At 43.5% G+C, this 22970-nt stretch overlaps 1 protein-coding gene across 3 annotated transcripts in view; it reads left to right on the top strand.

The window, feature by feature from the left end:
• Window positions 1-22970, top strand: part of LOC126174778 (zinc transporter ZIP11) — a 422454-nt gene that overhangs the window by 105528 nt on the left and 293956 nt on the right. The gene's annotated exons all lie outside the window — the stretch shown is intronic.

Here is a 22970-nt window from a genome sequence, read left to right as displayed (position 1 = left end):
GCTGTGATACAGTTCGCCGGCCGCGGTGGTCTAGCGGTTCTGGCGCTGCAGTCCGGAACCGCGGGACTGCTACGGTCGCAGGTTCGAATCCTGCCTCGGGCATGGGTGTGTGTGATGTCCTTAGGTTAGTAGGTTTAAGTAGTTCTAAGTTCTAGGGGACTTATGACCTAAGATGTTGAGTCCCATAGTGCTCAGAGCCATTTTTTTTTGTGATACAGTTCTGTTAAATTCGTTTCTCTTTATAAGTCGAAGACTGATTGCTTCCGAGTCAAAGTCCTGTTCCTTGCAATAAATGTTCGCCAAATAAAAATTGGTTCTCGTGTATCATAATGCACTTTGAGTACACCAGTGGCAAAAAACAGTCAATACCGTCACTGCGCGATAGCGATGGAAATGTTACCGATGATGGTGCCACTAAACCGGAGTTACTAAATACAGTTTTCCGTAATTCCTTCGCGAAAGAAGACGAAGTAAATATTCCAGAAGTCGAAACCAGAACAGCTGTTAGCATGAGTGATATAAAAGTAGATACCTTAGATGTTGTGAAACACTCAAATCACGTAAGAAAGGCAAGTCTTCGGGTCCAGATGGTATACCAATCAGGTTCCTTTCAGAGTATGCAGACACAATAGCGTCTTTCTTAGCAATCATATACAACCCCTTACTTGACGAAAGGTCTGTTCCTAAAGACTGGAAAGCAGCACAGGTCACACCAATATTCAAGAAAGGAAAAATGAGTAACCCATTGAATTACAGACCTATATCACTGACGTCAATTTGCAGTAGGATTTTGGAGCATATACTGTACTCGAACATTATGAATCACCTAGAAGAAAATGACTTATTGATACATAACCAACACGGATTCAGAAAATATCGTTCTTGTGCAACACAGCTAGCTCTTTACTCCCATGAAGTAATGAGAGAGTGCTGTCGACAAGGAATCTCAGATCGATTCCATATTCCTAGATTTCCAGAAGGCTTTTGATACCGTTCCTCACAAGCGACTATTAATCAAATTGCGTGCATATGGAGTATCGTCTCAGTTGTGTGACTGGATTCGTGATTTCCTCTCAGAGAGGTCACAATTGGTTGTGATAGAGAGTAGAACAGAAGTGATCTCTAGTTTTCCGCAAGGTAGTGTCATAGACCCTCTGCTATTCCTGATTTATATAAATGATCTAGACGATAATCTGAGCAGCCCCCTTATATTGTTTGCAGATGACACTGTAATTTACAGTCTAGTAAAATCATCAGATGTTCCAATTACAAAATGATCTAGAGGGAATTTCTGTATGGTGCGAAAAGTGGCAATTTGCACTAAACAAAGTAAAGTGCAAGGTCATCTACATGGGTACTAAAAGAAATCCGAGAAATTTTGGGTATAAGATAAATCGCACAAATCTAAGGGCTGTCAATTCGACTAAATACCTAGGAATTACAATTACGAGCAACTTAAATTGGAAAGACCACATAGATAAAATTGTGGGGAGGGCGAAACAAAGCCTGCGCTTTTTTGGCAGAACAGTTAGAAGATGCGACAAACCCACTAAAGAGACAGCCTACATTACACTTGTCCGTCCTCTGCTGGAATATTGCTGCGCGGTGTGGGATTCTTACCAGGTAGGATTGACGGAGGACATCAAAAAAGTGCAAAGAAGGGCAGCTCGTTTCGTGTTATCGCGCAGTAGGGGTGAGAGTGTCACTGATATGATACGCGAGTTGGGGTGGCAGTCAGTGAAACAAAGGCGGTTTTCTTTGCGGCGAGATCTTTTTACGAAATTTCAATCACCAACTTTCTCTTCCGAATGCGTAAATATTTTGTTGACACCTACGTACGTGGGGAGAAATGATCTTCATAATAAAATAGAGAAATCAGAGCTCGAACGCAAAGATTAAGGTGTCATTTTTCGCACGCGGCATTCGAGAGTGAAATGGTGGAGAAGTAGTATGAAAATGGTTCGCTGAACCTTCTGCCAGACACTTAAGTGTGAATTGCAGAGTAACCATGTAGACGTTAGAGTGACAACATAAAATTTCTTGAATTTACCCGACTTTTTCACAGCATTTTGCTTAGATTTACCCTGTCAGGTGCCATCGTGTGATTTACTTTTCGCCTTTCGTTTCCTTATTATAAATTATGCCTAATACTGCTAACATTTATTGAAAGTCTGGATATAATAGATTTCATGGGAAACATCATCCATGAGCTAATCTCACCAACATATTTATAGACCTTTTTCTGTAAACAGCCTATCGATGTAGGTATCTCAGATGAAGCAGGAGATCACAACACATCGATTCAGGCAACTACTTTCGCATAAGATGATGTTTTAATTGATGTTAATGAAGTAAAACATCAATAAGAACACAACTATAATTTTCAAAATATAATGCCTTGACAAAGTTTCCTTACAGATTTTTCCTTCATAAATCAAATACTATTGTTTAATGCACGTAGTAACATTCTGTTAACTTTTTATTTAGGCAGACTTGTGCGTTTTAGCTCTTCGTCCTCTTTTTCAACCCTGTTCAATCAACAAATTGTAACAGTGGTTTGCATGCAGCCTGACACTCTTTTTTGTTCTGATAATGTGCTAATTCATGTAGAAAATTGACTTCAGCTTAAGATTATATAAAATATAAATTAAACTAAAAGACATGTCGTTTATAATGTATGTACCATAACGGTATCACAAGCAGCCACTCAAAGGAAACTTCCACGGCAGAAGGCGGACAGTGTCAAGGGAAGATCGACCCACACTGTGAAAATCTGGTGCGATCTACGGATCTGTATTCATATGACATGCGGTATTTCTAACCTGCGTTTGACTCCCGAGGAGAACACGGCAAGTGCCATAACTGATTTCCCAAAAACTTCGCTCAGTGGAAGTGGGTTCAAAATAAGTGAACACGTGTCTCGGCTTATCCGCAACTATTTGGCCCTTTCTGAGAAAACAACGGCTATATTTTCGATGTAATTTATATGCGTATTACTAAACTGTCCAACCGAAGCGATGACACAGTGGCTAGCTTCGCTGCTTCACGGTTGCTCCCGTGTGCCAAACGCGAATATTTTTGTTTTCCATTTACGGGTGTTTGCCCTTGTCCATGGAAGATAACCACACGATTGATTTCCAATGTATATTGAAATAACGTTGTCCTTATTCGTCTACTAATTGTATATCTTGTGAGAGAAATGAAAAAAAAGGAAAAATTATTTGAAATTGTTTTCGTTGAAAGTTCTGTACTGTATCTTGATTCATAGTCAATCGCAAGGGCCAGTTTTCGGAAAATGATACGTTTTGCGTGGTTTGCCGCAGAGGGTGAGATCTTCAGCAGTCTTAACGACGTTTCTTGCCCGTTTGCGATTCATGCGAAGAATTTCGCTGTTTCAAACCTGCCGTCGCGCATTGTTCGTGCTGTTCGAAATTTCTATGTTTCAAGTCTTTCTACGATCAGTATAATCCACGGGAGTGTACCAAATTTTCCTGAAAAATAAACCTAAGAATAAAATACAAGAATTGATATAAGAATGGAATATACGAATGTGAGAATTTTAAAAAAATGTAACCCTGAAAATACTACTCGTATATATAATAAATGTATGACAGTTGTTGTGGAAACTAGTTATAATTTCAGAATTAATATAACGCCCTTGTATTCCCCAACTTGATTAAGAAACATTCGTGGAGAAACCTCCTACGGACGGCTCGTTTTCCAGTGAGCGAAGTTTCTCGGAAATCGGATGACACTTGCCGTATTCCTCCCAGCAGTACCGCATCCCCTTTTATCATCGAAAGCACTATCACATGGAATTAGGTAGACTAGGGGCTGAGTGGGTGGCGCAAGCCCGTGGTCGGTCTATTGGTCTGAGTGTATGTAGAATACGACCTTTCATCACCCCGCCAATAGGAGGGGGCGGGCGACGAACCCAGAGTGCCGGCCGCCTTTTACCACCGGGATAGATCCTCGGTACTCACTTGATAGCAGACTGAGTGGACCGGATCCGTCCTGAAAGAACTGCGACGAGGAAAAATCTCTGGCCGTATCCAGGATTGGACCGAGGATCTCCAGGATTGAAGTCTAGTGCTCTACCCACTAGACCACCACGGCCACAGTAGTATAGAATGTAAAGTGAAATTTGTGACTTGACTGAGGATTTCTTGGTGGGAAGGATGCAATATGTTATCTTATGTCGAGAGTTGACAGTTGTAGAAATAATGTCAGGCATGCCGCGGGGAAGTGTGTTGGGAGTGTTCATGTTGTATGTTAATGACCTGTCAGACAATATCAGTAGTCACCTCAGCTTTTTGCAGATTATTAGTTACTATAATGAAGTACTTTCTGGGGAAAAATGTCCAAGTATTCGGTTAGATATTGATGAGATTTTAACGCGGTTCAAAGATTGGTAATTTGCTATAAATGTTTATAAATGTAAACTTCTACTCTTCACTAAACATAAAAACGAAGATTTATTACAATGTCAGTGAGTGGTATAAAAAGACATGATCGCATAGGCTCATTCGTGGGTGAAGCAGGTGGCAGACTTAAGTTCATTGCGGAATATGGACTGATATGAACATCCTTGGAGATGAAAATTGTGTGCCAGACCGAGACTCGAACTCGGGACTTTTGCCTTTCGGAAGAGCTCTACCTACTAAACTACCAAACCACGACTCAGGACCCGTCCTTCTGCGAAGTTTGGATGGTAGGAAATGAGGTGTGTGTATGTGTGTACTGAGCCGGGGACCTAGAAACGACGGAGAGGCTTCGTCCTTGCTGCAGCCTCAGTGGTTCACAACTCCACTACAGGCTACAGTAGTCCACTCACCCCACCGCCGCCCCACACCGAAGCCAGGGTTGTTGAGCGGTTCGGCACCCAGTGGAACCACCCCCCTCCTCCCTCCCCAAGCCCCTCCCGGGAATGTGCGCAACAGTCGCTAACGTAGGAAATGAGGTACTGGCTGAAGTAAAGCTGTGAGGACGGGTCGTGAGTCGGTCGTTGGTAGCTCAATCGGTAGAGAACCTGGCCGCAAAAGGTAAAGGTCCGGAGTTCGAGTCTCGGTCTGGAACACAGTATCAGTCTCCTAGGAGGTTTCAGTCTGCAAAGGAGGTTGGTGACAAAACTATCATCCGGGGCATCCTAGAATTTTGCTATAGTGTGTTGAACTCATACCAAATAAGAGTAACGGCTGATATTGCGTGTACACAGAGAATGGTAGGACGAATTCTCACAGGTTTGTTGGACTCATTGGAGAGCATTACGGAAATGCTCAAAAACTTGGGCTTACAGACGCTTGAGATAAGTGCAGAATATCCCACGAAAGCGTACCTAAGAAGTTTCGAGTACCATTGTTAAGCGAGGAATCTAGCAATTTACCAAAATAGCGAAGACAAGATTATAGTAACTACAGTGCGCTCATAATCATTTAAGCAATCATTCGCCCCGCTCTCCATACGCGGATGGAACAGGAAGAGCCCTAATAAGCGGTACAAGGGTACGTATCCTCTGCCATGCTCTTAACAGAGATTTGCATAATATAGTCCGCAGCTCGTGGTGTAGTGGTTAGCGTTGCTGCCTCTAGATCGTGGTGTCACGGGTTTGATTTCCGGCCGGGTCGGTGATTTTCTTCCCTGGGGACTGGGTGTTTGTATTGCCCTAATCATTTCATCTCATCTTCATCGTCGCGCAAGTCGCCGGATTGGCGTCAAATAGAAAGCCTCCCATTAGGTGGCCCTACAACCTCAGACCGGGTATCCCGGCCAATACGTTGGGGGTTTTTGGGGGGGGGGGCCTTCATTAATCATTAAGTAAGGCAACACATTTTTTCCTCGACCAATTTCGGCTGAAAAATTGAGGAATTGTTTGTGGGACATCGTGGAAGATTCCCATTTCAGCCGCTATAGATTCGTGAAGTTGCGACGGGTGGCGGAACTATACGTAGCCTTCAAAAATGGCTTCTGTAATGGAGGTGCGTTACAAGCAGTGAGCTGTCACAGAGTTCTTTTGGCGGGATACCAGAGTCATAGGCGCTTGCAGAATGTCTACGAAGATCTGACAGGGAACAAAAGCACGTTGAGTCGTTGAGCAAGCTGTACGTCGCTCAAACCTTTCCGATCTCCCACGTGCAGACGGCCGCATACTGCCTCAGGAAATTGAAGGAACGACTTCAGCGCGTTCGTCGCCACAAAATTGCAAACTAATTTCGCCTTCTCCATGACAACGAAAGGCCTCACACAAGTTTGCGCACCCGAAAGCAACCCAGTTTCAATGGACTGTTCTCCCTCATCCACCCTACAGCTCAAATCTCGCACCTTCCGACTTCCATTTGTTTGGCCCAATGAAGGATGCACACCGCTGGAAGCAGTTCGTAGATGATGGGGAGGTTAGACATTGGGTCCGACGTCGACCGGTAATGTTAGCAAGCGGGTATACAGCCCCCCCCCCCCCCCTCTCCCCCAGTAAGGTGACGTGAGGCCGTCGCCTTGAACAGAGATGATATTGAAAAATAGGATTTTGTAGCCGGAAGAGTGGGAACATTGTGGTGTATTGAAATCCCGAGTAAAACCAACATGCTTTCAGAAAAAAGTGTTGCATTACTTATTGAACGCTTCCGTAGATGTCGATAACTGCCACAGGAGCTAGACTTTACAGCGATTTAACGCCGGAGACGTGTTCACTGTGTGGGGCCCAGCGGGACGCGCGCCGCTGAGTGTACACAGAGCGGCGGCGTCCCGTCCCGTCCCGAATGGTAAGTGACCTTGATAGCCGGTGACCCCATTCCTGGCGCCGCATTCCGGCAGACACCTACCAAAATATGCGCGCGCTCCCACGTGTGCCGGCTAACGGCCCCGGAGCAGCGACCGCGCAGGCGCAGCGGCAGCCACAGGCGCGGGCGTCCAATCGGCGCGCTGCGCTGCTGCTCTTTAAAGAGCCGCCGCCGTCACGACCGCCGCACGCCGGGACCCCTCGCATTCCAGAACAGTGGCTGGCAATTAACGGGAATACAATCGCGGAAGACTCTGCCCGACGAGCCGATTCGTTTGTACGCTTCCTTCCCTGAACCGAGCCGAGATCTCGAAATTATCGATGAAGCATTGTATCGAAAGTGACTCATTGTTTAGAACACATTCAGATATCGACACTGACGCAATACTCGCGCGCTCCATTCTTAGAACATTTCTCAGATGTGTGGGACTTATACCAAATAAGACTAAAAGGAAAACTGGACTAAAAGGGCAGCACAAATGGAACAGGTTTGTTTAACTCGTGAGAGGGCGTCGCGGACAAGCTGAAGAATTTAACGGGGAGAGAGTTGAAGATAGACGCCAACTATCTCGCGAATCCTAAATACGAATTTAAAGAACCAGCATGCAGTCAGTAATATACAAATACACTGAGGTGACAAAACTCATAGGATAGCGATATGCCCATATACAGATGGCGGTATGTCAGGTACACAGGGTATAAAAGGGCAGTCTTTGACGCAGCTGTCATTTGTACCCAGGTGATTCATATGAAAAGGTTTCCGACGCGGTTATGACCGCACGACGGAAATTAACAGTCGTTGAACGCGGAGTGGTAGTTGGAAGTAGGCGCATGGGATATTCCATTTCGGAAATCGTCGGGGAATTCAGTATTCCGAAATCCGTAATTTCAAGAACGTGCCGAGGATGTAAAATTTCGGGCATTCACTCGCGCCACGGACGACGCAGTGGGCGACGACCTTCACTTAACGACAGAGAGCGACGACATTTGTGTAGAGTTGTCACATCCAATAGACAAGCAACACTGCGTGAAATAACCCCAGAAATCAATGTGGAACGTACGACGAAAGTATTCATTAGGGCAGTGCGGCTGAATGTTGCTTTAATGGGTCATGGCAGCAGACTAGCGACGCGAATGCCTTTGCTAACAGCACGACATCGCCTGCAGCTCCTTTCAAGGGCTTGTCCCCATATTGCTTGGACTCAACACGACTGGAAAACTGTGACCTGGTGAGATGAGTCCTTGGTAAGGGCTGATGGTGGGGTTAGAGATTGGCGCAGACCCCACGAAGCCACGGACCCAGGTCGTCAATACGGCACTGTGCAAGCTGTCGGTGGGTCCATAAGGGTGTGGGATGTGTTTAAATGACTAGACTGGGTTCTCTGGTCCAATTGAACCGATAATTGACCGGAAATGGTTATGTTCGACTACTTAGAGACCATTTGCAGCCATTCATGGACTTCATGTTCTCAAACAACGATGGAATTTTTATGGATGAAAATGCGGCGTGTCACCAGGCCACAGTTGTTCACGATTGGTTTGAAGAATCCAGGCCACAGTTGTTCACGATTGGTTTGAAGAATATTCTGGACAGTTCGAGGGAATGATTTGGCCACCCAGTTGTCCGACATGAATCCCATCGAACTTTTATGGGACGTAATCAAGAAGTCCTGCACCGTAACACTTTCCCAATTATGGACGGCTATAGAGGCAGCATGGCTCATTATTTCTTCAGGGGACTTCCAACGACTTGTTGAGTCTATTCTACGTCGAGCTGCTGCACTACGCCACACAAAAGGTATTCCGTCACGATATTAGGAGGTATTCCATGATTTTTGTCACCTTTGTGTACAGTACAACCAAATTTAATCAAGAGAACTAGTACTCAATAAGGAATCTAGAAATATGGTACAACTATATTTTGTGGGTTTGTTTAACACATAATTCCATTTGGAATTGAAGTACATTACCGTCAACTATACCCTGAAGAGCCAAAGAAACTGGTACACCTGTCTAATATCGCGTAGGGCTCCCGCGAGAACGCAGAAGTGCCGCAACACGACGTGGTGTGGACTCGGCTAACGTCGGAAGTAGTGCTGGAGGGAATTGACACCATGAATCCTGCAGGTCTGCCCATAAATCCTTGGAGATCTCTTCTGAACAACACGTTGTAAGGCATCCCAGATATGCTCAATAATGTTCATGTCTTGGGAGCCTGGTGGCCAGCGGAAGTGTTTAAACTCAGAAGAGTGTTCCTGGAGCCACTCTGTAGCAATTCTGGACGTGTGGGGTGTCGCATTGTCCTGCTGGAATTGCACAAGTCCATCGGAATGCATAATGGACTTGAATGGATGCAGGTTATCAGACAGGACGGTTACGTACGTGTCACCTGTCAGAGTCGTATCTAGACGTATCAGGAGTCCCATATCAGTCCCATCTGCACACGCCCCACACCATTACAGAGCCTCCACCATCTTGAAACGTCCCCAGCTGATATGCAGGGTCCGTTCGATACAATTTGAAACGAGACTCGTCCGACCAGGCAACATGTTTCCAGCCATCAACAGTCCAGTGTGGGTGTTGACGGGCTCAGGCGAGGCGTAAAGCTGTGTGTCGTGCAGTCATCAAGGGTACACGAGTGGACTTTCGGCCCCGAAAGCCCATATCGATGTTGTTTAGTTGAATGGTTCGCACGTGTTAGTATCAGTGTTGTTAACGTCGTAGCTCTGTTTGCGAGTCAGGTAGTCATTGGTTAGAAAAAAAATCGATTGAGGGTATAAGTCACTCAACCTTGTTGTTTTAAACACCAGTACTGGCACGGACTGAACACTTTTCAATTGTGCACTAAACATTTTAATGGCCGCCATTGGTAAACTGTTTCGTGTCTTGACCTGTCTAGACAGTTCTTATCCGGGTGTTGTAATGATGGGTTTGATGTCTCTTGATGTATGTGTTACCGTTCAAGGGCACATGCTTGAGGAAACTGAAAAACATACAAACTGTAAACAGTCATAACTCTTAGTTTTGCAAAGGTGGCTTACAGCGGTACATATTTTTAACTATCTGTAACGATTCTCAGTGCTCTCTTCTTCAGCAGCACATTCTTCATTCTTCAGAGTGGTCCCCTAGCAGTAGTCCACAGCTGATGTAGATGTGAAATAAGACAAAGTAGACTGTTAGTAGGTACTGCTCTAATGTTTTCTTGTTTCGACAGACGATAGGTAGGACTAGTGAAATGTTGTCACATATGTGTGTGCAGTGTGCCCTGTCCAGGTTAATTTGTTATCGGCGAAGAAGTCAAGAAGTATAAGAGCTCCAACTGGAGTCTACTTTTCGCTTTCAGTGTTAAATTTTGATTTATTTTCGTCTGAGTTGCATTAAACTACTCCTTGGTCCCATCGAACAGAACAGGTGCTTATTGTAGGCCTACTCGTGCAGCGTGTTTACTACTCTCCCCACTAGTCTACAGTGTTGCCTTCTGCAAACTACTCTCTCTCTCTCTTTTGGATTCTCAATATTTACTAATTCCTAGGAGTGCCAGACAGGTTCCTTTGAAAAGGGGATTTCTGTTTTCCTCGTTCTATTCTAGCCTGTACTCAGTCTCTGTCTGGTCTTACGCTGAGTCATTAAACGGAACAAAATCATCTGTGCAGTCGCTTAGGGATCACACTGGCACCTTAGCTGTGACCCAGAGAATGCTGAAATGATGTTTGCTACATTCCGAATTTGTTTCACTGAGGAAGACAGTGCAGCGTCTGCAGCTTTCAAATGTATCAAGAACGTCGAATTGCCACATATGAAACAGGAATACAAAATCAATTAAAACCGCCCTGCAGAAGGAATGCGACAAATCTGATGAAGCACCAGTACGATTCTGTATAGATTAAGTGAAAGAAGTTTATCCTCTTTTAATACCAGTTTATCGTTGGTCGCCGAAAAACTAGACGCTTATCATTCTCCCTTTCGAAAAGGGCCGTCGGGATCTGTACGTGTAACTGTAGGTCTACATCGTTGGTGTCAATCGGCTATAGAGTTGTGGAACACATTTTACGCTATCGTATTATAACCTTTTTGGAAACTGAAGGTCTTGTGTGCAGTAATCAGTATGGGTTCCGCGAAAAGCGAGCCTGTGAAACTCATTTCACACTGTGAAGGTAGTAAATAGCGGTGCCCAGGTTGCTGTCCTGTTCGGTGATGTCCATTCGATGTTCTTCTCATTTCTGGGCTTTCGCCTAGCGGAAAAAATACAAACTTACAGAATACTGGATAAACTTTGTTATTGTATATTTCTTAACTAACTGCACCCAGTTCGTTCTTTACGAGGACAAATCATAGTAAACGGGAGAGGTTAGTGGAAATAGTTACCCATCTCCACTGAAAAACGCTATAGAAGAGGCGTTGTGCGTGTCGTAGTAGTTTACTGCTGAAATTCCAAGAAGGGTGAAGTTATGTGTTACTCCCTCCAACATACATCTCGGGAAGCGATAAACTCAGAGTAATTAGAATTTATACGAAGGCTTTCGGACAGCTGTTTTTCCCGCGCACAGTTTTGAAATGGAAGAGGAAAAGGGGAAATGCGAATGATATACAAAGTGCTCTCCTTCCTTCCTTCCTTCCTTCCTTCGTCAGTTTTCTCAAAAGAGCTCTGCGGTTATTCTCCTTCCAAGTCTAGTTTATTGTCAAATTTGCAAGCTGTTTGCACATATATCTGAAGTCTTTCTGACCTACTTTCAAGTTATTGCATAGTTTACATTAATCTGGGTTCGACATTGTATGGGGACTAAAAGATGCCTGTGTAGGGAAAAATCAGTAAAACGATATTCTCATGCTAGGCAAGGAGCCAAGAAGACGTCGCTCCACTTTTAAGTGGTTGCTTTGTGTAAACAGATTTAGTCATTAAATAAGATCAAGACCAAATTTGTAAGAATGACAGGTGCGTACAAGATGGCACTTTTGGTGAAACTGGGAACAACTCCATTTTTAAAAAATTTTAACTGCGCTCCGATTCAGTATAAACAATACAACTATATTAAAAATATAAAAGTTAATAACTTTGCACTGAAACTTATTTATGCCACTTGAAACACGAGTGTGCACACCGAGTTTAAGTGGAATATCATGCCAGCTGTACGCCACTAGCCAGGAGGAAAGGGTTGTGTTCATGTAAATACAGTTACCTAATAGAGTGTAACTCCTATTGATGTCGCTTTGTCTTGTGTAACATTTTCATGTTGTAGATATACCTTCATTACAGTCCCTCCTGTTGTAAATACCTAGAAGTCAAGAGCGTTATTCTACGTTTATCTTCAACCTTTGCCGTAGTCACTATCGTACGCAGACTTTCATTAGTCCTTCCTGCGGTTTTTCATTATACGGGTTATTTTTGGCAGGTATATAGCTAGCTGAAAGCAGTTAAAAAAATGTTTTCTGTAGAAGAACAAAGTGAGATTATTTTAGTTTATGATGGATCCGGAAGATGCGTAACAAATGCTGTTATAATTCGGGCCTGTAAATTTCCGGTCATAGTACAGTCTTCTGTCTCGTTTTACCACATTAACACGAAGAAAAGAAATGTAGAAGAACTTTAACGTTGAAAATAATGACGTTACGTCGTTAGCTGCTGTTAATGTAACTCTGGCCGTAACTTCTCGAGATGTTGCCCTTGATCTGGAATATCACAGATTAGTGTTTTCAGAATATTAAAGCTTCACAAGTTTAACTCCTATCATATTTAAATGTATCAGGACCAACTTCATGGCCACGAATTGCGTAATCTCATGTTTTGTAAATGGAGTTACAAGCAAACAAAAGTGAACCCAGATTTTTTTGCCATATATTGTTATTAGATGAGTCAACCGTCAAGAATTGTGGAGACACGTCGTGCACTATTCGAGCCCCATAAACTTGTATAGCATGCGTATGCGTGAGTTTGAACCCCAGCTTCCTTCTCCTGTTTACATCTGACGATGAATAATAAGTGGCCAACTCATTGGTTCTTGTATATTTCGGGGATCTTTGAATGGATAATAATATGCAAATGTTCTGGACAACGAATTACCGTTATTCCTCGAAGAGCTTTGTCTTCAAGAACATCAAATCAGTGTGATTCCAGCTTGATGCTTGTACAGTACATTACTCACGGAATGTACATATCGCAATTAAAATAGTTACTGTGTAGAAAGATGTACAAGAAGGAAGTGGCCAGTTATATTACTATAAGTTCCATCTCCGTATTTCTTTCTCTGGAGTTTATTAAAAAAGAAAGTGTACCAAGACATACCATCAGCTTGTGCAAATAAGATTTTCTTCTTCTGCACATCGTCCCGTCGGGGTTGGCAACTTTAATATGGATTTTGGCAATATTGGTGGTGACAATTCATGACCGGGCGCCCTTGCTGAAGCCTCCTCTTCCCCGACCCTTGAACGGAATTTGTGTATTCCATCTGTCTGGATATAGAGGAAATCTCATGCTCAAGCGTGAGAAAGTTTTCTAAATGTCTGCGGAGGGTACATCTGAGGCGGAACATGGGTACCAGCCTAGTATTCACTTGGTTGGATGTGAGTAACCGGCTAAAAACCATATCCAGGCTGGCCCGCTCACCAGCGCTCGTCGTTAAGTCGCGATGCAGATTGGATCCGGGGCAGGCTCGCCACCCCGAATCCCGGAAGCGGTGCGTTAGCGCGCATGGCTTACGGAAAGATTTGTGTGTATATGATTTACCTTATTTTCAAATGCTTGCAGAGATATTCACACAGAAATGGCATTGTTTTGTCAGTAATCTTACCCAAGACAGAGCAATAAGCGTAAGGAAGAACATACTCTGCAATATTTGCTGTTTGAACATTTATTCCAGATCTTCTAAAATATACTTTCAAGTGATGTAAATTAAAACATATTTCGGTACAAAGCCATTAGTTTTTCTCCCAGAATACTACAGGGTGTATGAAAAAGAATCATCCGATTTGGCACGTATATTTTTCTGAAACTAATAAACATATAAAATGAATTTTGGTTTTTGATGAATAGGAAAATAAAAAATCTTTTTTCATAACTTTTCATAGATGCTCAGTATGCGTCCGTTAAGATGCACAGCATATGTCAATGTGGTATTCAAAATGTTCCCCCACTGCATCCAGCACGTCGTGAGTTACAGCTTTCACAGCTGATGTTATACGATGTCTCAGTTCATTCATTGTTGTTGGTAACGGAGGCACTTAAACAGAGTCTTTTATAAACCGCAACAAGAAATAATCACATACAGTCAGGTCCGGTGACCTTGGAGGCCAATAATCCTTTGATTTAAAAATTCCCGCACTTCCATATGACAGTGTGACGGTGACCCATCCTGTTGGTAAATGAAGTCGTTCGAAACAGTCTCCAACTGTAGGAAAAGAAAGTTCTCAAATATATCGAGATATGTGCTTCCTGCAACAGTATTTTCAGCAAAGAAAAATGGACCATACTCCATTTTCCGTGAAACTGCACAAAACACATTAAATTTTGGAGAGCCCCTCTCATATTGTAGAACTTAATGTGGTTGGTTGTTCCGTGCCCCACATTCTGACATTATGACGGTTCACCTTTCCATTTTAATGGAATGTTGCCTTGTCACTAAACACCAAGCGTGGAAGAAAACTGTCATCCTCCACCTTGCGAAGAACGGAATTACAGAACTCTACAAGTTGTTGTTTGTCGCATTCACGAAGAGCTTGCAGTAGCCTAATTTTGTATGGTTTCATGAGTAAATGTCGACGCAACACACGGCAGACGGATATCGGGGGCCTGTTGAGCTGTCGAGCTCCGAGCTGCAGGGCGGATTTCTGCGGACTCCTTGTGAAACTATGGCGAATGCGTTCGACGTTTGTGTCAGACTCTCAGGGACGACCCGGCGATTTGCCTTTACACAAACAACCTCTTTTTCGGAGTTGTTCATACCATCGTCTAATGCTCTGTGCTGTAGGAGGATCCACACCACACCATACCTAGTATGAAAGTCACGCTGAACAGTTGTTACTGACCCGCACTGCGCAAAACGTAGAAAACAAAACGCTTTCTGTTGTTTCGACACCATGTTTACTAAAACTGAAGTGGGCGCGCACTGCCGCTACCTAGCGGCAACCATGTAAAACTCGAGAGTTTGCTCTTTCCAGCAGTGTGTTGTTCACGCACATATCTCACATAACATTTTAGTTATGATTTTTTAAAAATCGGATGATTCTTTTTAATTCATCCTGTAATATACATCAAAAATGGGTTTTCTGACTTGAAAAGCAGCGGCGCCGTCTAATTGAAAGAAGATAGTGCCATCTTGTAGATCGATGTCAATCAAGCGGACTTGAAATGTGGTGTGTAAGATTATTCCCAAAAGTACAATGTCTTAAATAATCACTGTACGTAGTTTCCTCGTTACTAGCACCGTGGGTACTTGCGGGTAAATTGTTCCTCTAAAAGAGGAGTGGTTGTGGAATGGAGTAACTTTCCTAGGTCAGACCTGTAACATTCGAAAACATCAACCAGCGTGATACAGTGAATAAACAATCAAAACTGTGATTAACGTGGTTTGAGTGCAGTGCACTATTGATTATCTATTGAGACGGAGGCTTTGCTGCTCAAACCCTATCTTGTCGGGTCTTTTGGTGCCTTATTGTGTCCCACAAAGTTTCTAATCGTCTGGATCTTCCCGTTGGTTTCTTGCCTCACAAAGTATCCACCTCATTACTATCTCAGTCTGGTAGCTCACTCAGTGATGTCTACCAACAGTATTTTTTGTCTGATCACCTCTACCCTAGTCTTGCCATGAGACCGATCCCTAGCTACCGCCTCTCATGTGCCCTTCTTGTACACTCCAGTTTATTAACCCATGGCTTTGTTGCAGACATTATTTTTAGAGCGTAACTAGTCTCCAGTGAGACGCTAGTATAATACTCTTCCGTTCGGGTTCTTAGGAACATCCTTGTCGGCCACAATAAAATGAAGCTGTTTGAAATGTTATCTAAATCAGCTTTTTGCATTTGGCTTATAGGTACTGAATATTGTGACCAATGTGTGTCCTGTCAGTTCTACCTTGTTTGGTGTCTGGAGCGAGATCATAAGTTTTCCTTGCCCATCTGCAAACCAACTGCTTCAAAGGAAACTTTCATCAGTTTCAGGTGTTCACGAGAAGCACCCGTATGTCGTTTAGGTATTGGCAGTCGATTTAACGTCTCTTCTGCCGCAACCCAGGTCTTTGCGTACAACTGTCAAAGCTACGGTGAACAATGTTGTAGGTATGAGATGGAAAAAAGTAGTCTGACGATGAGGTCGGAGCAGGGTAGGGTACGTCGAATCGAGGAAAATTTTCCAAATGACTACAGGTCGGAAATGCATCGTTGTGGAACTACTGGCATTAAACGACAGCCAATCAGCAACGAGCGAGCGGATGTGTGTACGCTTAAAGTAACTTGCCGCAGCTAATACCTGTTATGCTAAAGAGCGCAATTAGTAAATAGCTGAATATACTGGTTTCAAAGCTAGGTAAACTTTAAATTCCTATCTGTGGCTGGTTACATTAGACGCGATTGTTTTGTAATGTTTATAGGGGAAAAGCTTTACTTAAATCAGCTTCCCTACAAGTACGTAATGCAATTACTTTGTTAAGATAAGAAACTGTACTGCTAGACACACCGAAAGATGTTCGCTTACCGGACTAACTTCCGCGATGTCGTCGCGGATTGGCTGTTATTTTACGGCCATAGTTACACAACGGTACATATCCGACAAATGAATACTAGAAAAAAAAAATGCTCGATTCAACGTCCCCTATCCCGCCCTGACCTCTGATCTAGTGGTTTTTCTGCATACTGTATAGTATCCACCCGACTAGATCCTCAGGTTTCTGAGATCTTGCGGTTATGTGACCGTCATCAACTCTGACCGTCGTAGACACCTACTCCTAAAGAAGCATTCTACATTCCACACTGATTAAATTTACAGTGCTTGTATTAGCGCTGCTTGAGCAAGCAGGACAATGGCTGTATGTAGTGGAAGAAGCGTGTTTTTAGTGGGCCATTGTAGTCGGAGCGGCAAGGCAGTAACAGAGAGGAGACGCAAGCAGGAAATGCATGTCTGCGCGCGGAATGCAGCGATTAGGTCGTGGAAGACGAGGAGGGGATGGCACGCAGGGCTACCGGGGCGCTGTGCGTTATTACGCGAGTTTTTGTGGCTGCCTTGCTGTTGCGGCGGAAGTGCAAAGTTGGTCAACAGTGGAACGGCGAGTGGCGAGCAGCAGCCGACCGAGCAACCTTGCAGCCTTGCCGAGTCAATGACCGGACAGCTGGCTGGCGTGTGGCGAAGTGCGGCTGCAGACTGCCGCAAAACAATCCGTGCGCTTATCTCTGCCGCGTGTGTGTGCGCGTGCGCTTGTTTTGGCGGCTACGCGGCGCTGGGCCGGGCCCCACGTGCTGCCGCCGCCGCCACAGTTTGCTCAGGTCACGCACCGCCCGCCGCCGCCGCCCACGCTCCACACAAAGAACACAACACCCTACCCAACAACTGGGCTGTCGCCGCTTCGCTCGACTACTACTTGCGATCAGCCAAGGATTGTGCCGTTCGATTTTGCCGCTTACATGTCTGAGCTGCTGCTTATTCATGGTGCCCATGGAACCCCCCCCCCCCCCCCTTCCCCTGTTGACATTATCACCGTCGCTCAATCAACTGAGCGGCCTCCAATGAAATCCATTCGCAAAACAGCAGTTGAGTTTCGAGGACTTCACACAATAATGCACGACCAGATTAGAAAAGATTTAAATTGAAAGATTTCAGACCGATGTTTGTGAATGAATTACTTGACGACGACATGGAGCAGCGATTCTCAGCCTACTGTGCTTTGTTGCAAAAATTTATGTCTCTCTCAAGAACGTTATTTTCTGATCAATGTACTATATACAGCATTTCACACAGGAGGAATGTCGTTTTCTGGTCTAAGAAAAATCCCCATTCTGTGCTAGAGATAGAAACGAGTGTTACAGGCCGGGGTGTCATCATGATACATGTTGGGACGATATTTTTGGAAGGCTACGTGAATGTTGCCCTTGTTTTGATGTGCTGCAAACGTGGTTAATACTTTAAGCTCGAAGACAAGGGAATCGTGGATCATATGTAGGTGCAACATGACGGAGATCCAACACACTTTGTTATCCAGATGCTTAAGTTTCGTGATGAACAATTTCGAGGCCGCTATATTGGGCGTGGTTCATCATCATCATCTTCTCCTACTCCTCCAGCCTCCCCTCCCCCACCCCCTGCCTTGAAATAGCCATAATGAATCCCGGAACCTGCCACAGCAAACAACTTATTATGAGGAATAATCAAGTCCCATGTGGCCCATTGTGGGTACAAGACAAATGAAGAATTGTACAAAAATGTTGAGGAACCTTTCGAAGAAGCATAACTTTCTTAGAAGCATAACGTTCCGAGATGCTCCGCAAGATATCAAGAAGGACGTTCTAACAACACCACCACTTGCAAAGTAGGTTAGAAATCGGATTAATAATGTTAAGCACGCAGCAAATGTTAGCTTCGTCGGGCAACAACAAAGTTATTGACTGTGGATGGTATCGTCAGAATGGAAGTAATGAAGTCACTGTAAAAATGTCATTAATTTTGGCACTTATCTTGAACGGATTCCCACGTAGATTTCGTCGAAGTTGTTAGGGCTCATCTTGTTGATTCTAGGGTGATTCCACTTTGACTGCTAGAAGGTCCAGATCTGTATTTTAGCAATATTTGAAGACCTAACAAATGCGTTTTTCAGGAAATTCTTAATGATCAAACAATCCTAGATCAGAACAATGGTATGGTAGAAATAATTTTTGACTTTGTGTTCACGGTCCACATTTTTATTAAACTTCTTGTAAATTCACATATACTTCTTAATTGTTACATCATCAAGAAAACAGTTTTGTATCAATCTTCATATATTTAATTTCCACTTTAACCAAACACAAGACTTGACTGTTCTTTTACAAAGCGAAATAACAACTTAACTTCTGCAAAGTGAAACAAAGACTGTTCTGTGCGCATTCTCTCCAAAACGGTTACAAGTAAGTCAAAGATTATGACAGTCTCGCAGAAATGAATACACACAAGAACCATGTCACTGTAATACATCGATACATCGGAGTACCTATACATTAATAAAACCAAATGTGAATATTGTCACAAAAATATGTCTGTTACTTCGCAGAAAAGTAGTAAGATATTACTGGTATCGAGAACTGGGTTTGGAGTGCCGTAATGGTCACGTAAATAAAGAAACATTACAACGTGGAAACGCATTGATATTTATGTAAGACTTAATGGAACCATGAATATCAGCTAGATACATAGTATTTATGTATAAGTGCTCCAACATACAGTATAGTGCTTTGACCTAGGAATACGGCGACTCCTTAGACAACGGTAATCAACAGAGCCAAGTCTACGACGCTTGTCCCGTACGTTCCCTCTGTAACGGCAAGTTGTCTCCAATGAAGAAAGATATATGAGACGTCCATTGCGGCAATTGTTTGGCGGAAATCACTATTATCTCATAGCGCCAGCGTCGTCGTCACTTTGTTGAGCAATTTGACGTTTCACGAATACCTGGTCCTCTGATGCTTGTCTTGTTCTAGGTAGCAGGACTAATAGTTGTTGGACGTTCCGGATGTAATTTCACATCAGCCTGGTCGACCACTGGAAGTGTATTTACACGTCTTACTGATCACCCGAATGAGACCGAACGTTGAACCTTTTTCACTGCAGCCTGATAATATTTCACATACGCAAATATACTGTTTCGTTGGACAGTTAGACAGTGATAGCATTTTATGTAAAATACAAACTTGGGCAGTGTGTCCAGCGAAAGCGAAGCAATTCCTATCTCACAGTAAGCAAACGAAGCAGGCAAAAAAACCTATGTTAGAAATAAAAGAAGGATGGGAAACAGTTGTTAGACTACTGACGGGTGGCCATGTCTCAGTACATCCTCAGAATTATTGTATGCGCTGTTATGAAATTCCCATTTCTGCTCTCTGTGTGGCTTTCGATGGTAGTTTTCGCGTCGCAGCGACGGTACCTCTCAAATGGTTTACTGTCCTCCGTAAGAATTAAAACCGTCCAAACTACTCTAAAACGTAGTTCAGTATGAAATAAAATCACATAAAAGCAACAGCATCTAACGACTCGCATTTTTATCAGATAGGGTCATCACTGGGGCTTGTTTGTCGCAGGTGGACATATACAGCAAATGCACAACATTGTCTTAACTCGCCTTGAGTTTAGCGGACATATCTGTGGTATAAATGTAGATAACCAGCTTTACTGTTCTTCTTTCCAAATTGTTAGAAGCATGTAACTATTTCTGGCACTTTCCTGAAATTGCTCTAACAGTAGAAGTACGGAGGAACCGAAGGTGTCCGCTACGGTCGCAGGTTCGAATCCTGCCACGGGCATGGATGTGTGTGATGTCCTTAGGTTAGTTAGGTTTAAGTAGTTCTAAGTTTAGGGGACTGATGACATAAGAAGTTAAGTCCCATAGTGCTCAGAGCCATTTGAACCGAAGGTGTGGATTAAGAAAATTCCCCTTGCCCTATTAATGTCAAATTATTTTTGGCAATGTTCCATGTATGCGAAAAATTCCAAATTATACCGCAATTCGCGTTTATATTGACCATAGACCCAACTGTAACTGTCCGGTTTGTCAGTTTTCATTTTGTTACAAGACAAGAGCATATTCGGCCATGCGCCTCAGAGAACTATGGCATTCACACCAACTCTCAGATGGCCGGTATATCTTAGTTTGTATGAGTACTTATTTGAGTAACTGCATCCGTATGATCACTTTTGCCTAGCTGTGTGGAGCATCCGAAGTAGTTGTATTTGTAACCCCGGTTGCTTTCCTCTGACGTACCGATGGAAGGATAAATGTATGTCTGTACCACGTGGATACTGCGCTGTAGCGTTCTGTTTTTGTTACTGTGCGCAGAGGTGGAAATAAAGTGTCTGCGGAGGTTGAAGTGCGGTCATCACGTATTTCTCAGAGTGAGGCCATCGAGCTTCAAGTCGTCTGACTGACGGATCGAGTGCAGCTAGCTTCCTCGTGCTGATGGAGAACTGCTAAAGAGAAGTTACTTTCCGCCATCAGCATTCCGACCGGCCACATGCAGGCGCAGTACCAGCTTACCGCTGTGCCTTAGCGATCTCCATTACGGTGGCGTCTCTGCGGACGCCGAGACTATGAGAAAGCGGGATTCATGTTGCAGTGTTCTACAAATCCACTCCAATCTGCTATTTAGTTGCAGTACCTACATCAACATACATACTCCGCAAGCCATTTTACAGTGCATGGCGGAGGGTACCACGTATGACTACAAGTCATTTCCTTTCCTGTTCCAGTCGCAAGTAGAGTGAGGGAAAAATGACTGACTATATGCCTCCGTAAGAGCTCTAATTTCTCCTATCACATCTTCATGGTTTTAAGCGAAAATATACACTGGCGGCAGCAGAATCATTCCGCAGTCGTCCTCAGATGCCGGTTCTCTAAATTTCCTTGATAATGTCTTGCAAAAAGAACGTCGTTGTCTCTCCATGGAATCCCATTTGAGTCACTGAAGCATTTCCATAATACTTCGTGCTGATTGAACCTACCGGTATCAAATTTGGCAGCATGCCTCTGAACTGCTTCGATGCCTTTCTTTAATCCGACCTGGTGAGAGTCCCAAACATTCGAGCAGTATTCAGTAATGTGTCCCACGAGTGTTCGATATGCTGTCTCTTTTATAGGTGAGCTACACTTCTCCAAATTCTTCCAATAAAAAGAAGTTGACTACTCGCCCTCCATTAACTTACATTTTTATATATTTAGAGCAAGCTACCATTCATCACACCAACTAGGAATTTTTTCTAAGTCATCCTGTATCCTCCTAAAGTAGCTCAATGGCGACACTTTCCTGTCCACCACGGCGTCATCAGCAAACTGCCGCAATTCGCTGCCCACCCTGTCTGTCAGATCGTTTATGTTTGTAGAGAATAAGGCCGACCCTATCACACTTCATGGGACACTCCTGGCAATATCCTTTGTTCTGATGAACAGAAGGTAGTGGTAATTTGGTTTGTAGTAAAAGTTACTTGTTAGCATCACGTGCGACAAACTTTTTTTCGTATATTTGTTTCAAGACAGTACTGTAAAAGTTAATACACTTGTTTTAAAGCGCTACTCCGATGATCTTTATCTTCCTGTGATGGTGGACTTAATAATGTTATTTTGCCCAATCAGTAGTGTTTGTGAGTAGGCTGCCTAGGGTCCCATTCAAGATCCATAATAAGGAATTTACGACATATAGGTTTCTTATGTGACTTTAATAATGCCACCACCCTTAACGCATTTTTGGACATGTGGGCTTCCGCGGAATATGGTAATGGAGTTCATGGAAGTAGTTTCAGCGTTTCGATCTAACTTGCTCTTTACTTGCTGAAATGCTCTTTACTTTGTTCAAGGTGTGACCTGGACTGTGCGCGAAGTTCCACTTATGGCTAAAATTAACACCCGAGACAAATCATTGATTAAGAAGGAAACGTTTATTGGCAGATTCATGTCAATTTTTGACGCTGCTACACGTATATAACTGTCTTAATAAAGGCTTTCTTTAACCCGCTAAACATGTTTAAAATTGGCATTACATAAACATGCATGAAGAATGACTTTTACCAATCTAACTGCACTAGAATGCATTTTCAAACGCCGAAAAGAAAAGTATCGATATTAAGCACACGGGAACTCACTTTCAAATACCTGTGAGCATTCCACATTGCAGTATGAAGGTCGTTGATCACTATGGAACATTAAGTTCTGACATCAGAAATCAGAAACACTACCAAACAGCTCCTGCGCCCGATAAGGCTCGGGACTCGTGTCCTACAACCAGAAGGCTACTGGCTGACGCTTCGGTTACAGGAGTTTCCATTATATTCAGTGTGATCATGGTGCCCTGGGACGTGATACCTACAGATAAACGTTATGTAAGATTACTCAAAATTTCGTCGGCATATCAGGCCTGTCAGCCACTTGGCGCTGTCGATGCAGAATAATTTACTTTTTTGTTACCGAATCCTATTGCTTCACCCCTGCTAAGCAAAAATCCACCGTTTATGCTATAGACTTGCAGAATTTTCGCAAATTTT

The sequence above is a fragment of the Schistocerca cancellata genome, chromosome 3, assembly GCF_023864275.1.
Source record: "Schistocerca cancellata isolate TAMUIC-IGC-003103 chromosome 3, iqSchCanc2.1, whole genome shotgun sequence".
NCBI classification, from domain to species: Eukaryota; Metazoa; Arthropoda; class Insecta; order Orthoptera; family Acrididae; genus Schistocerca; species Schistocerca cancellata.
This window is presented reverse-complemented; position numbering and strand designations above follow the sequence as displayed.